Genomic DNA, 14,700 nt, shown 5'->3' with positions numbered 1-14,700 from the left:
TTTATAAATCACCTCTAGCACAGATGGCTATGCACATCCAATTATCTTGAATTATTGTTTCTATTTTAGATATCAGACTCTTCTGACCTTTCAAACAATTAGGCACAGCCATCTTTATGCTCTGTAATTGGAACACTCTGAGTAGGCAGTTGTGGAAAAGCTTAAGAGAATAAATTAATTGTAGTTAATTTAGTTCAAGCAACTGGTAAATAAAATCCATAAGCAATGTGAGTAAATTTGTATCAAAGCGGCTTATAATGCATAAAGTATAGATGGTAAAAATGAATTTTGCAATATACATGCTTTATTTGACATAGCATGAAAGAGAAAATAATAATAATAAATAAGGTGATAAGTAATGGTGATAGCTTATTAACAACCAGAGTGAAACCTATTCATTTGTTTTGTGTGAAGTTTGAAGTATCTACCACAGACCCACATGTCTGAGTATCTACCAGATCGGGGCGCTGTTTGCTAGATTTATGGATCCATTAGAAAGTACAGTCTCAGTGGGGAAAGTATATTAATTAGAGGAAAACATGAGACTATATACTGAACCATTTCCTGTTCATCCTCTACTCCCATTAGCAGCAGACTCTCTGTTCATACTATGATGCCCACCCTACAACTTTTCACATTTTTACAGCCTTCTCTAGACAACATATTGAACACCAAGTTTAAATAAAGCATGTTCCAAGGTTCTTCTTGAAGATAGCAATGGAAGTAATAACACACACACACAAAATATATATGTATATATAATGTTCTTTTAGGTATAATTTTTGCATAAAGGATTCCTTACAATTTTAGTATTTCAAAATACTAAAAATGTTTGCTTTATACTTGGAATCTTTTTTATTAGATATTCACTATATTTACATTTCAGATGTTGTCCACTTTCCTCAATCCCATTCCCTCCACCCCTCCAATTGCCACCATGTAGGTGCTCACTCTCCCAAACACCCTCTCCCATCTCAAGGCCTTAGCATTCCACTATACTGGGAAAATGACCCTTCACTAGACCAAAGTCCTCTTCTCTCATTGAGGCCAGAGAATTCTGTCTTCTGCTGTATATGTACCTCTGGCCATGAGTCTTTCCATGTGAACTCATTATTTGGTGCTTTAGTATCTGGGAGCTGTGGTGGGTTTACTTAGCTAATAATTTTGTTCTTTCCATGGGGTTGCAGATCCTTTCAGCTCTTACAGTTCATCTCTAACTCATTTATTGGGGTCCTCATGTTCAGTCTGATGGTTAGCTGTAAGCATCCTCCTCTGTTTCAGTATGTCTCTTGCAGAGCTTCTGAGGAGACATCCATATCAGGTTCTTGCTAAGTAAGCATGAATTGGCATCAGCAATAGTGCTTGGGTTTAGAGGCTGCATATGGGGTAGAACCCCAGGAGAGGCAGTTTCTGCATGATCTTTTCTCCAATTGCTGATCCTTAATTTGTCCCTTTATTTCCTCCCATGAGGGTTTTGTTCTGCCTTCTATGAAGGAATGAGTGTCCATGTTCTGGCCTTTCTTCCCTTTCAGTTTTATAAGTTCTGTGACTTGTTTCTTGGTTATTCTGAGTTTTATGGGCTAGTCAGTACATACCATGAGTGTTCTTTTGTGACTGGATTACCTCACTAAGAATTATAGATTCAAGTTTCATTAATTTGCCAGGAATTTCATAAAGTCATTGTTTAATAGCTGAATAGTATTCCATTGTGCATATGTACCATAATTTCTGTATCCATTCCTCTGTTGAAGGACATCTGGGTTCTTTTCAGCTTCTGGCTCTATTGTAAATAAGGCTACTGTGAACATGTTTTGACTTGTATTTCCCTGATTAGTAGCATTGTTGAGTATTTTTAAGTGCTTCCAGCCATTTGATATTCCTCAGTTGAGAATTCTTTGTATAGGTCTGTACCCCATTTTTAATATGATTACTTTATTCTCTAGCATGTAACTTCTTGGGTTCTTTGTAAACATTGGATATTAATGTACTATCAGATGAAGGATTGGGAAAGATCTTTCCCTAATCTGTTGGTTACCATATTGTCCGTTTGATGGTGTCCTTTGCCTTACTGGAGATTTGCAATTTCATGAGGTCCCATTTGTTGATTCTTGATCTTAGAGTATAAGACATTGGTGTTCTGTTCAGGAAAGACTTGAAGTTCTTGTCATACAGATTCTTCACTTTCTTGGTTAGGGTCACCCCAATGTATTTTATGTTCTTTATGACTATTCTTAAGCGTGCCAATTCTCTAATTTCTTTCTCAGCCTACTTATTCTTTGCGTAGTGGAAGACTACTGAGTTTCTCGAGTTACTTTTATATTCAGCCATTTTGCTCATGTTTCTTATCAGCTGGAAAAATTCTCTGGTGGAATTTTTAGAGTCATTTAAGTATACTATTATATCATTTGCAAATAGTAATATTTTGACCTTTTCCTTTTCAATTGGTATCCAGTTGACCTCTATTTGCTGTCTGATTGCTCTGGTTAGTAATTCAAGTACTATATTGAATAGGTAGGAAGAGAGTGGAAAGCATTGTCTAGTCCCTGATTTTAGTGGGATTGCTTCAAGTTTCTCACCATTAGTTTGATGTTGGCTACTGCCTTGCTGAATATTGCTTTTACTATGTTTAAGTACTGGCCTTGAATTTCTCATTTTTCCAAGACTTTTGAATATTATCAAATGCTTGCTCAGCATATATTATTACATTAATAGATTTCCATGAATTGAACCATCCTTGCATCCCTGGGATCAAGCCTACTTGATCATGGTGAATGATCATTTTGATGTGTTCTTGGGTTCATTTTGCAAAATTTTATTGAGTATTTTTGCATCAGTGTTCATGAGGGAAGTTGTTCTAAAGTTCTTTTTCTTTGTAGGGAATTTGTGTGTTTTAGGATTGAGAATAATTGTGGGTTCAAAGAATAAGTTGGGTTATACTTGAGTTCTCAAACACTTCTTTGTATTTGATAGAAGAAAATAGTTTTTAAATACTTATTTTGTTTATGGAAAATATTGAGATTGTTTGTAAAATGAGAATAATGTAAATTTGCTCATATTTTTGGTGTTTTATTATTTGGAAATAATTTTCCTGAAAGATTTCATTGAATTTATTCAATTTCTTTAAATATCTTTTGGGTTCATCATTTTATCTTCAATATGTAGTAACCCAAATTTTGAAAGTGAATAACAAAAATATGCTGTTTATTAGTCAGCTTCAGAGTAATGAAATAAAACATTATATAAACTATTTCTGTTCCTTCTAGATCTTTATATCATATGTCTAAAAGTATAATATGTTTAAAACAATGTGATACAAATTAATATTCTTCTATAACATTGTATTAATTAGACAGTTTCTCTTGGTATAAGCTGAGCAAAATCAAATTTATTCTGAGATAAATATAAACATTTCAGGAGCAAATGAGATCAATTGTTAATTTTCCTCATTTGATTTGTTTATTTGTTTATTTTCATAGCAGGATAGATGATAGATAAGTAAATGATGGTAGTGATAATAGAATACTTGAATTACTGATTTCAAATAGTTAAATAATTTAGACATATCAAGACAAATTATTAAATAATAAAAATACATGCATTAATAATAGCAACTAGGCTGATTTAGGTGAAGGGCATCTTGAATAATTAGATCAATGAAATGAATACATCTTTTCTCTACTCAGAAACTAACGATGACCAGAGCTGCTAACAGGACACAGGTGGCTGTGTTCTCAAGAGAGCATTTTATAATAGATTTCAAATGAGGAAATAGGGCTCATCAGTTTTAGATACTTTTGAAATCTCAGCAGTGTGAAAGCCTTCATACATCATAACTGTAATAATGGGAAGTGATTAATAAATGTCGCTGACTTAAATGAGTTGCCAGATGTATCTGACTCTCAAGCGAACAGTAGAAAATGTAAAACAACCTCATAAAATGAATGTGTCATAACAGTTTGTGTCAGTTTGTGTTAACCACGTGTAAGACTTCAACCTACAAAATAAATATAATTTTAGAAATCTATATTACTTATTTCAGTAGTATAAGCAATCTCAGTGCCCTGTCATGTAACAGACTGCCTATTTCTTCTATTATTTTACCATTGTATTGGATATTCTTTGTATTTACATTTCAAATGTTTCTTCTATTTTAAAGCATGATAAAACTAAAATAAATGGATCTAATACATATACAGAGCTCGATTAAAATAGAAAATGATATATAATACACAAATGACCCTTCTAAAATAAATACATTAAAATGCAATTTATCATGCTTATTATGATGACTCGAAGATATGATACTAGCTTGTGTAAGTCTGATGCAAGATGTTACTATTAGTTTGAGGCAATCCTACTCTATCTAGTAAGTTCCAAGTAGCTGTAAATTAAGATGCTGTCTTAAACAAAAAAAGAAAATCTGAATAAGAGATTATGAGTTGACTAAGAAACTTGTAAAAATCTCCAGTGCTACACTGACAAATTCCTCAAAGAACACCCTTAGATTTCATTGGAGAAGCTAGATAACAAATCTTAACGTTTTAAAATTAACACTTGCTTATAAAAGCTAAATTTTAGGAAATTATTGATGCATTTTGGATGTCACTGAAACAGTGTTTTCTGTTACTAGCTCAAAACACCTGAATCTTTAGGACAGAAAAGTATTAATGCCAAAGCTTCTCCAGGTATTTCACCCTGGTAAAATATTCCTTTTTCTGTATATACAATTCAAAGGGATCCAAGCTTAGTTAGTGACACAAATCTGGAGGCATTTCCTTGTGATGCCAATTCTAGAAGCCCCAAAACTGCAGGTACTTTGGGAAAGGCATGGCTCCCTCCAGGTTTGAAATTGATACTATTATGTGCAAACCTCAATAGAAGCTGTCAAGCAGGGAGACTCACTACTTGGAGCCCCAAATAGTAGGATTCTTCAGCAGAACATACTTCTCAGAACAAACTGTTTAGACACTAATATATCTACAATAAATATCTAATAAGTAACTAATAAATATCAATATAAGATCACCAAATTTTAACTTAATTCAGCAAAGAAATAGTTGATTGGCTGGCATTTAAAAACCTTTTACCCAAGGCTTTGTTCAGAGTATGAAACTTGATATGGATAATGATCAAGTTTGAACTGTAAACAGCTTTCCAGTTAGGATTCAGAGTTATTTGTGGACTGCTCTTGGTATCATAACATTTACTCCTATGTTTTTTTTTTTTTTCTTACAACTTTTTTTTAACAAAAGAGGGGTACATATACAGATTTTTAAAGGCATTTTGGCATAACACTACGTGAATATTTTTATCAGTACTTAATTCTTTTAGATCTGATGCCCTCTTCTCCTATGTTAAATAATATATCCTTGCCTATCTTCTTCCATTGTTGAGTCATTGAAATATAACTTCTTTGAGCTTCATAGTCTCACATATGGACTTTAGAATTTTGAGTGAAATCTGGGACAACTGAATATTTTTGGTAGTGTGGGGTTGGAATGACTGCATGTTCTCCGTGAGAAAGATGGGTATGTGAGGAAATCAGTTTCACGTCCTCTAAAACCCATGGTAAACCAGTGGTGAAGTCTTATAGCTGTTATGACTCTGTTGAGCGGTAGTAGAAATGTTAGATGATGTCTAGGTCATTTGGAGAAATCAATGTAATTATTATGAGAGTAGATTTGTTAAGACAGAGGGAAACTCTTTTATGAAATTATACTGGTCCTTGTGTGTTTTCACTCCCATACAGTAACTATTATTTTGTACTATAAAAACATATATTTTAAAAGTTCATATCTTGTTTGGAAGTAATTTAATAAAGCATTGAAAATATTCAAGAAAAATAAATGATAATGATATAACATAATTAAGGACTAGAGAAACCATGCAGAGATTTCCTTCCATTTCTAACTGCTAACTTGTCTAAATAAAAAAAAAAAAATGTTAGCATCATTTTTATGACCTTGACTGATTTATTAAATTGATAGCATTTGGTTATATTTCTTGCATATACTATAATAAAAATCATTTTATAAAATTCTTCTATTCTTCAGTGTCCATATTCTATATAGTTCCTATGCTCCTTCACCTTGGAGAATTGAACAAAATGTGCAGATAGAGGTTATCTCTATGGCAACCACAAAGTCTTTCAGTACAAATAAGAGCTCCCAAAACCCATTTTTATTTCCCTGAAGAACCCACAGTAAACCTTTTTACGCCAAGATATTTCACTACCACCATGAAAAAATAAATTAAGGAATTACAAAAGCTCAAAATGTCAGAAATATCTGTGATATTTTTTAATTGAGTATTTGGCCAGCATCTTCCAGACACCTATAAAATTAAAGTTATGCATCTTAAAATAAATAAAGGTAGTATGCTTCAGTCGATAAGAGAATCATGATTATCATCAATAGAGAGCTAAGTGAGAGAGGTAGATTAGAGGTTACCATGCACGAGGTCTCTACCATGTATAGATGAAGGCATAGAGTAATCATAGAGTAATCATATAGACAGAGTGACAATAAGAAAATACAGTTGACAAAAACCACACTTCTTTGCGATTCCTATTGCCTGAATAGAAAATTGTATTTCTTGCACCTGAAAAAAGAAAGATGAAACAATAAAGGGTAAGTGTGAAGGATTATCTTGTTTGTTAACTTGACTAGATCTGGAACCAACAGAAATGTGTTTTTGTGGGGGTTTGAAAGAGACTTTTTGCCTTACATGTACTATATACTTATGGTAACTAGTGGGATTCCAATGCATGCAATCAAACTTCTAAAAGAATTAAGTACTGACAAAATGTATTCATATAGTCTTAAGCCAAAATGCCTTTAAAAATCTGTATATGTAACCCTTAAAAAATAATGTTGTAAGAGAGAAAGAAAAAAAGGGAGACTTTTGTTTCAGAGAGGGCTGTTTTTTCCAAAGTAGGGAAATGCCAAGGCAATGGGATAGAGAAGGGGATCAGAAGGGAGTACACTTTTGTGAAGTCAAATGGAGGGGGAGGGGGATGGGAATGGGCAGGGTAAAGGGATAATATCTCAAATGTAAATATAGAGTATCTAAATTTTAAAAGGAGAAAAAAAAAACAACAACAACAAAAAAGAAAAAAATGTATTTCCTGTAAGGGTTAACTTGGCTTCCACAAGACCCAAATATAAGTAATAAGGGCAAAGGAAAATATGTTTGATTTTACATACCTCCTTCCTTCTTTACTGGTAAGTGAATTTACCATGTTGATACTATTCTACCAGCATTCCTTTGCAGATATCAGAAAGCTACCTTTTCTGCCCTTAAAGTGACATATTATTTTAATATAGAGTAAATTTTCTTTACTATGTATGTATGTATGCATTTATATTGCTTATATAGCCATAAGCCATTTCTTTCAGAGTGTCATCCAAAATATCATCACTGAAGTTAACTATTTAAGAAATGTTTCTTTTTCAACCTTCTGTTTTGAAAATTTTAGTCTTTTTATGTAAGTATCTTTTATAACTTTTTGGGAAATTACTAAGACATCTGCTACTTACTGAAATGTGGTGCTTAAAGAGTATTAGGGGGCCAATCTTCTGAAGAATAAAGATTTTTACTAAGATCTACTTCAATGTTATGTTTTATATAAATAAAAAGTCAGTAGTCAATATTCTTTTAAAATGTGCATCATTCATTCCTATGACACAAAGCATTTTAGAAAAGATTGAACACATAATTTCTCTCTGAGAGAAAGCAAAGTGAATCAACTTAACTACAAAAATAGCACATTAATTCTCAACACAGTCATGCACATGTAAACACATGCACACACACACACACACACACACACACACACACACACACACACACAAGTACAATATATTAGGCTTAAGATAGAATATAATACCAATATGACATAAAATAGGTAAAAACAAGAGACCAAAATTCAGCATTATAAGAAAACAAAATGCTAGATGTGTTATACAAAATCAAGGATCAAGATAAATGTCATAGTTTAGTGGACTCATTTTCTCTATTAGGATAAATAAGACTAAGTAACTTTAAAGAAAATAGTGTATTATATTTGGGCTCACTGGTGGAGATCTGCAAGGCTTAGGGGATGGTCACAGCTGGGATCAGCATCTGTGAAGGTCTTTTTCTGTTTCATGCCTGCCAAAGGAGATGAAGGAAGACAAACTCAGGCAAAGGGAGCAGCAAGCAGTATCCTGTATGTACCTGTCCTGACTTCCCAGGCCAAAATCACTAACATCTCTGGGAGAAAGTAAGTCTGTTCAGCTGGAGGAGACAGAGCACAAGTGAAGCCCATAGAAATCAGACATTTTATTTCTTTTATCAGACACAGAATTAAATGGCAATTGCCAGGATCAATACAGTTATACTTTCCAGAATACAATATTTGCAACTCATTCAGGGTACAGAAGACTGATTTCCTGTCAAGTTTCATTGCTTCTTTGACTACCAAGGGAACATCAGAGGAACAAAAAGTGGCCTGAAAACTTCACTGCCTAAGGAGGTGCACTATTCTCTCAGGAGCTGAAAGACAGACACATTGTACCCCAGGATACATGGGCTGTCACCTGAACTAAACAAGGATGCATACCTCTCAATCCAGCTAGACAAAGTCAATTCCATAGTTTCCTTCAGTGGCTTGTTTGTTTGTTTGTTTGTTTTACACAATGTGTCCTTCTAATAATATATCTTGTATTTCATTTTTTAAACTAGATAATTTATCTATTTACATTTCAAATGTTATCCCCTTTCCTAGCTTTCCCTCCAGAAACTCCCTATTCCATCCAACTTCTCCCTGCTTCTCTGAGAGTCTTCCCATCCACTCACTCACTCCTCCCTCCTTAGCTGGCATTCCCCTACACTGGAGCATCAAACCTTCACAGGACAAAATTTCTCTCCTCACATTGATGCTCAACAAGACCATCCTTTGCTTCATATGTGACTGGAAACATGGGACACTCCATGTTTACTCTTTGGTTGTTGGTTTATTGCCTGGAAGCTCTGGTGGATCTGGTTATTTGATATTTTTGTTCTTCCTATGGAGTTACAAATCCCTTCTGCTCTTCAGTCTTTGCTCCACCTCCTCCATCGGGGTCCCAGTGTTCAGTCCAATGGTTTTCTCTGTACGAAACAGTAATTTTATCTTCATGTAAAAATTTCCACTATGCTTATGGGAACTAGTAAGATTTCAATGCACACTATCAAACCTTTAAAAGAATCAAGTACCGACAAAAATATATTCACCTAGTTTTATTCCAAAATGCTATTAAAAATCTGTACATGTATCTCTCTTTTTTAAATAATGTTGTAAGAAAAAACATCCACTAAGACCTACCTAATCAACTCCTTTTAGTGAATATCTCTCAAGTTGCCTACAACAATCATGACAACAAGTACTTGTATAGAGACAATTTTATTAGTGCACAATTTTCCTTTCAAAATATCTATTTTTCAGTAGCTATTAACTTTTATAGAACTACTTTGTATGTGTAAGAATTGTTTCTATGTTCATGCCTAACTTGAACTCTCCAAGCAAATTTCAGCTTCTGGTAAATTAAAGTTTAAGTCAATGTTTACATTATGAAGCTGAGGCATCAGTTCAAATGGCAGGACACTTACCAATGATGTCTAAGGCCCTAGATTTACCCTTCCAATAGAAAAACAACAAAAGCAAAGGTCTATATTTTTTTCCACAGACTTCAAATACTGGGTTAGGTTTATAAGCATTTATCAAAATACTAAATGTTATTCATGATAGAATTATTGCATTCATTTGGAAATTAAGTGATCATGAATAAAAATGGTCCAGTTCTGGCTTCCTGTTTATTATAAAATTCTCCACTAAAGTAAGAACATAGTGGCCTTGCCGTAAACTTCAATTATCCCTACATCAACAGTGTATCGACCCCCATGGAGACCAAATGCTTTAAACTGTGACACACATTCCTCTTTTGGCAATCAGTCTAGGTTGACATAATGAAACACAGTTAATCTCTGAATGCATAGAAACCACAGTACTTAACTTTCTCAGCCATGCTTGTAACAATTCAATTAGTAAATCCCTTTGGACATTCTGTATTTGAGAAGAAAATATCTAGGGATTTTTTTTTTACCAGAATTAATTTGTATTCACAATGGAAAGCCTCAAAATTTATACACGCCCTTGCCAAGATGAAGGTCAAATATATTAAATAATGGTGCCATAAATCTAGACTCCTACACTGTTATTCCATGTATGTTATAGTGATTGTGTCCAACAAAGGCTTAAAATAGTTAATGAACATTATAGTCAGTTTCAAATCCCCTCTCACATATACATACTAAAATATCTTCCCTCTGAAAACTTAAACCAATAACAGGTCATACAAAAAGTCAGGTTTAATATTAAGAAACAAACTTGCTTTTTACAAAAGAGAGAATACAAATATTCACTAAAGCAAAAAATAAGAAGTTATTCAATGATTATATGGAGCAAATTACATATGCATGTAAAAATTTAGTTACAAAGCAAATTGACCTGAAAATATATTTCAAACCATTTAACAATGTACAAAATGAAGATTAATGTATAGCTTTTTAATCAAAAAATAATTCCTATAGAATAATCTAAATTAGTTACATATGTTTTACTTTCAGTGAGAATAATGTTATGCTCATGTCTTTTAAAAATTATATTTAATGTTTTTATTCGCTTTATTTCATGCTTACTTCATCTTTCTTTGTCATCCATTCCCACAACAGACCTTCCTCCATTCTTTCCTTCCCTTCTTCTCTGAGAGGATATAAACCCCTTGGGTGTACCCTTAGCTTCACACATCAAGTTTCTGTGAGTATGGGCACATTCTTTCCCACTAAAGGAGGTCAATTTGAAGAACACACCCCACATATGTACAGGCTACAGCTTTCTGGATAGCCTTGCTCCGTTTGTTTGGGACCCAGGGGAAGAGGAAGCTGTACATCTACATATGTGCTGGGAAACCTTAAGTCCAGCTAGAGAATGCTCTTGGTGCTTTAGTCTCTGAGAACCCCTAGGGTCCAGGTTAATGGAATCTGTGGTTAATCCTGTGAAATACTTATCCCCTTAGAGGCTGCAATTCTTTCTCCTGTTCTTCTACAAGACTCCTAAGGTTCCAACCACTATGTGATGTGGGCGACTGACTCTTTCTGAGTCAACTGCAGGGTAAAGACTCTCAGAGAACAGCCAACCTAAACTTCTGTTTGTAAGTATATCTGAGTATCACTTTTTTAATATAATTATACATACATATTCTTTTTATTTTATTTTTTATTAAATATTTACTTTATTTATATTTGCAATGGCATCCTCTTTCCCAGTTTCCCCTCCATAATCCCCCTGTCCTATCACTACTCCCCCTGACTCTATGAGGGTACTCTCCCACCTCCACACACATCTACTTCCTCCCATCTCTCCACCCCTGCCTCCCTGTTATGGCATTCCCCTACACTGGGTCATCAAGCCTTCACAACACCAAGGGTTTCTCCTCCCATTTAGTGTCAGAAATTTGTATTTGTCCATGGGATGGGTCTCAATTTTGGCCATTTAGTGTTTGTATATTCGCTCAGTCTTTGTTACATTACCAATCCCTCCATTTCTTGTAGACAGGATAAATTTGGGGTTGAAAGTTTTGTGGACTGGTTGCTGTTGCTATCACTTCATTGGGTTTTCTGTCTGGTTATAGAAGGAGGACTTGTCATGAAACATATCTGTAATTATGTGAGTCATAGCTAAGGTCACCCCTATTGATGCTCAGAAGCCTGCCTTACACCAAGTATCTGTCTCTAATTGAAGATGCCCCCACCCCATCTTCCGACCACTCTCTGTTTCATATTCCATACATTCTTATGGCTATCATGACAGACATACTATAATTTCCCACACTTGATGTTGCACCATTTTTCCCTTCCATCCCTGCCTCCACTTTTGTCTTAGACTATTTATTCCCTGCTTCTAAGTGAGATTCAAGCATCTTCACTTGTGTCTTCCTTCTTGTTTAGCTTTGTTTGCTCTGAGAAGAGTAGCATGTATATCTTGGAAATTTTATAATTTAACAAAAATGAAGGCACAACATACCCAATCATATGAGAAGCAATGAAAGTAGTACTAAGAGGAAAACTCATAGCTCTGAATGCCTACAGAAAGAAACTGTAGAGACCATACACTAGCAGCTTGACAGCACATATGGAAGCTCTAGAACCAAAAGAAGCAGATAAATCAAAGAGGAGTAGAAGGCAGGAAATAATCAAAGTCAGAACTGCAATCAACAAAATAGAAACAAAAAGAACTATACAAAGAATAAAAAAACAAACAAACAAACAAACCAGAAACTGGTTCTTTGAGAAAATCAATAGAAATGACAAACCACACTAACTAGAGGGTGCAGAGAGATAAATTAATTTTATTAATTTATCAAATTAATAAAATCAGAAATGAAAGATGGAGACATTACAACAGAAACTGAAAATTTTCAAGAAATAATCATCCCAATACCAAAGCCTTTACTCAACAGAATTGGAAAATCTAGAAGAAATTCACAACTTTCTAGACAGATACCAGGTACCAAAGTTAAATTAGGATCAGATATACTATTTAAACAGTCCCATAACAATCCATAACTCCTAAATAAAATAGAAGCAGTCTCAAATCCCCACCAAAAAATTCCAGGACCTGATATCAATACTCTACAAATTATTCCACAAAATAAAAAAGAGGAAATACTACCCAACTCATTCTTCGAAACCACAATTATGCTCATATTTAAACCACACAAAGACTCTACAAAGAAAGAGAATTTCAGACCAATTTCCCTCGATACAAATATACTCAATAAATTTCTTTCAAACCTATTCCAAGAGCACATCAAAACAATCATTCACCATGATCAAGTAGGCTTTATCTCTGGGATGTATGGATGGTACATTATACAGAAATCTATCAATGTATACTTGAAACAATCCCACTTAAATCAGGGATGAGAAGAGGTGGTCCACTCTCCCCTTACCTATTCAGTATAGTACTGAAAGACCTGGCCAGGGAAATTAGACAACAAAAGTTAGTCAATGGAATACAAATGGAAAAGAAGTCAAAATCTCACTATTTTTAGATGGAATAAGAGTATACTTAATTGGCCCCCAAAATTTCACCAGAGAATTCCTACTGTTGATAGATAACTTCAGCAAAATACGTGGATATAAAATTAATTCCAAAATATTAGTAGCCTTCCTCTACTTTAAGAAAAAATAGGCTAAAAAATAAATTAGGGAAATGAAACCCTTCATAATAGTCACAAACTATAAGAAATACTTTAGTGTAACCCTAAGAAAGTGAAAGATCTATATGGCAAGAACTTCAAGTCTATGAAGAAGGAAATTGAAGATCTCAGAAGATGGTAAGATCACCCAGGCTCATGGATTTGAGGATCAAAATAGTCAAAATGGCCATCATGTTGAAAGCAATTTATAGATTCAATGCAATCCCCATGAATATTCCAAATAGATTCTTCATGGAGTTAGAAGGAGCAATTTACAAATTCATCTGGAAAAAAAAAAAAAAACAAGGATAGCAAAAACTATTCTCAAAAATAAAAGAACTTCCAAAGAAATAATTATTCCTAACGTCTAGCTGTACTGCAGACCAAACCTGATTAAAACTGCATGGCATTAGTACAGAGACAGGCAGGTAGATCAAAGGAATCAAAGACCCAGAAATGAACCCACACACCTATGATCACTTGAAAATTGAAAAAAGTAGCTAAAACCATCAATGAAACATAAACAACCTCTTCAACAAATGGTGCTAGTACAACTAGCAGTTAGCATGCAAATTGATACTTTCTTATCTCCTTGTACATGTCTCAAGTCCAAGTGGATCAAAGACCTCCACATAAAACCAGGTACATTGAAACTAATGGAACAAAAAATGGGGAAGAGCTTAGAACACAAATGAACTGGGGTAGATTCCATGAACAGAACACCAATGGCTTATGCTCTAAAATCAAGAATCAACAAATAGGACCTCATGAAATTGCAAAGTTTCTTTATTTTAGTTTCAATAGATACAAAGAAATTAAGAGTTTGATCCAGACAATCAAATTATCCTATTAAAAACTAAGGTACAGACCTAAACAAAAAAATTCTCCACTGAGGAATTCTGAATGACTGAGAAGCACCTTAGGAAATGCTCAACATACCTAGTCATCAGGGAAATGCAAATTAAAACTACCCTGAGAATCCACCTCACACCAGTCAGAATGACTAAGATCAAAAACTCAGTTGACAGTAGATTCTGGAGAGGATGTTGAGAAAAAAAAAAGCCCTCCATTGTTGGTGGAACTGCAAGCTGGTACAACCACTCTGAAAATCAGTCTGGTGATTTCTCAGAAAATTAGACATAGTACTACTACCTGAAGACCCAGCTATTCTGCTCCTGGGCATATACCTAAAAGACAGTTTAACATATAACAAGTAACCATGCCCCACCATATTCCTAGTAGCCTTATTTATAATACGCAGGAGTTGGAAAGAACCCAGATGTCCTACAACAGAGAAATGAATATAGAAATTGTGGTACATTTACAGAATGGACTACTACTCAGCTATTAAAAACAAAGACAATGAAATTCTTAGCAATTGAATGGAAGTCAAAGCTATCACCCTGAGTGAGGTAACCTA

The sequence above is a fragment of the Micromys minutus genome, assembly GCF_963924665.1.
Source record: "Micromys minutus genome assembly, chromosome: 7".
In the NCBI taxonomy this organism is placed as follows: Eukaryota; Metazoa; Chordata; class Mammalia; order Rodentia; family Muridae; genus Micromys; species Micromys minutus.
This window is presented reverse-complemented; position numbering follows the sequence as displayed.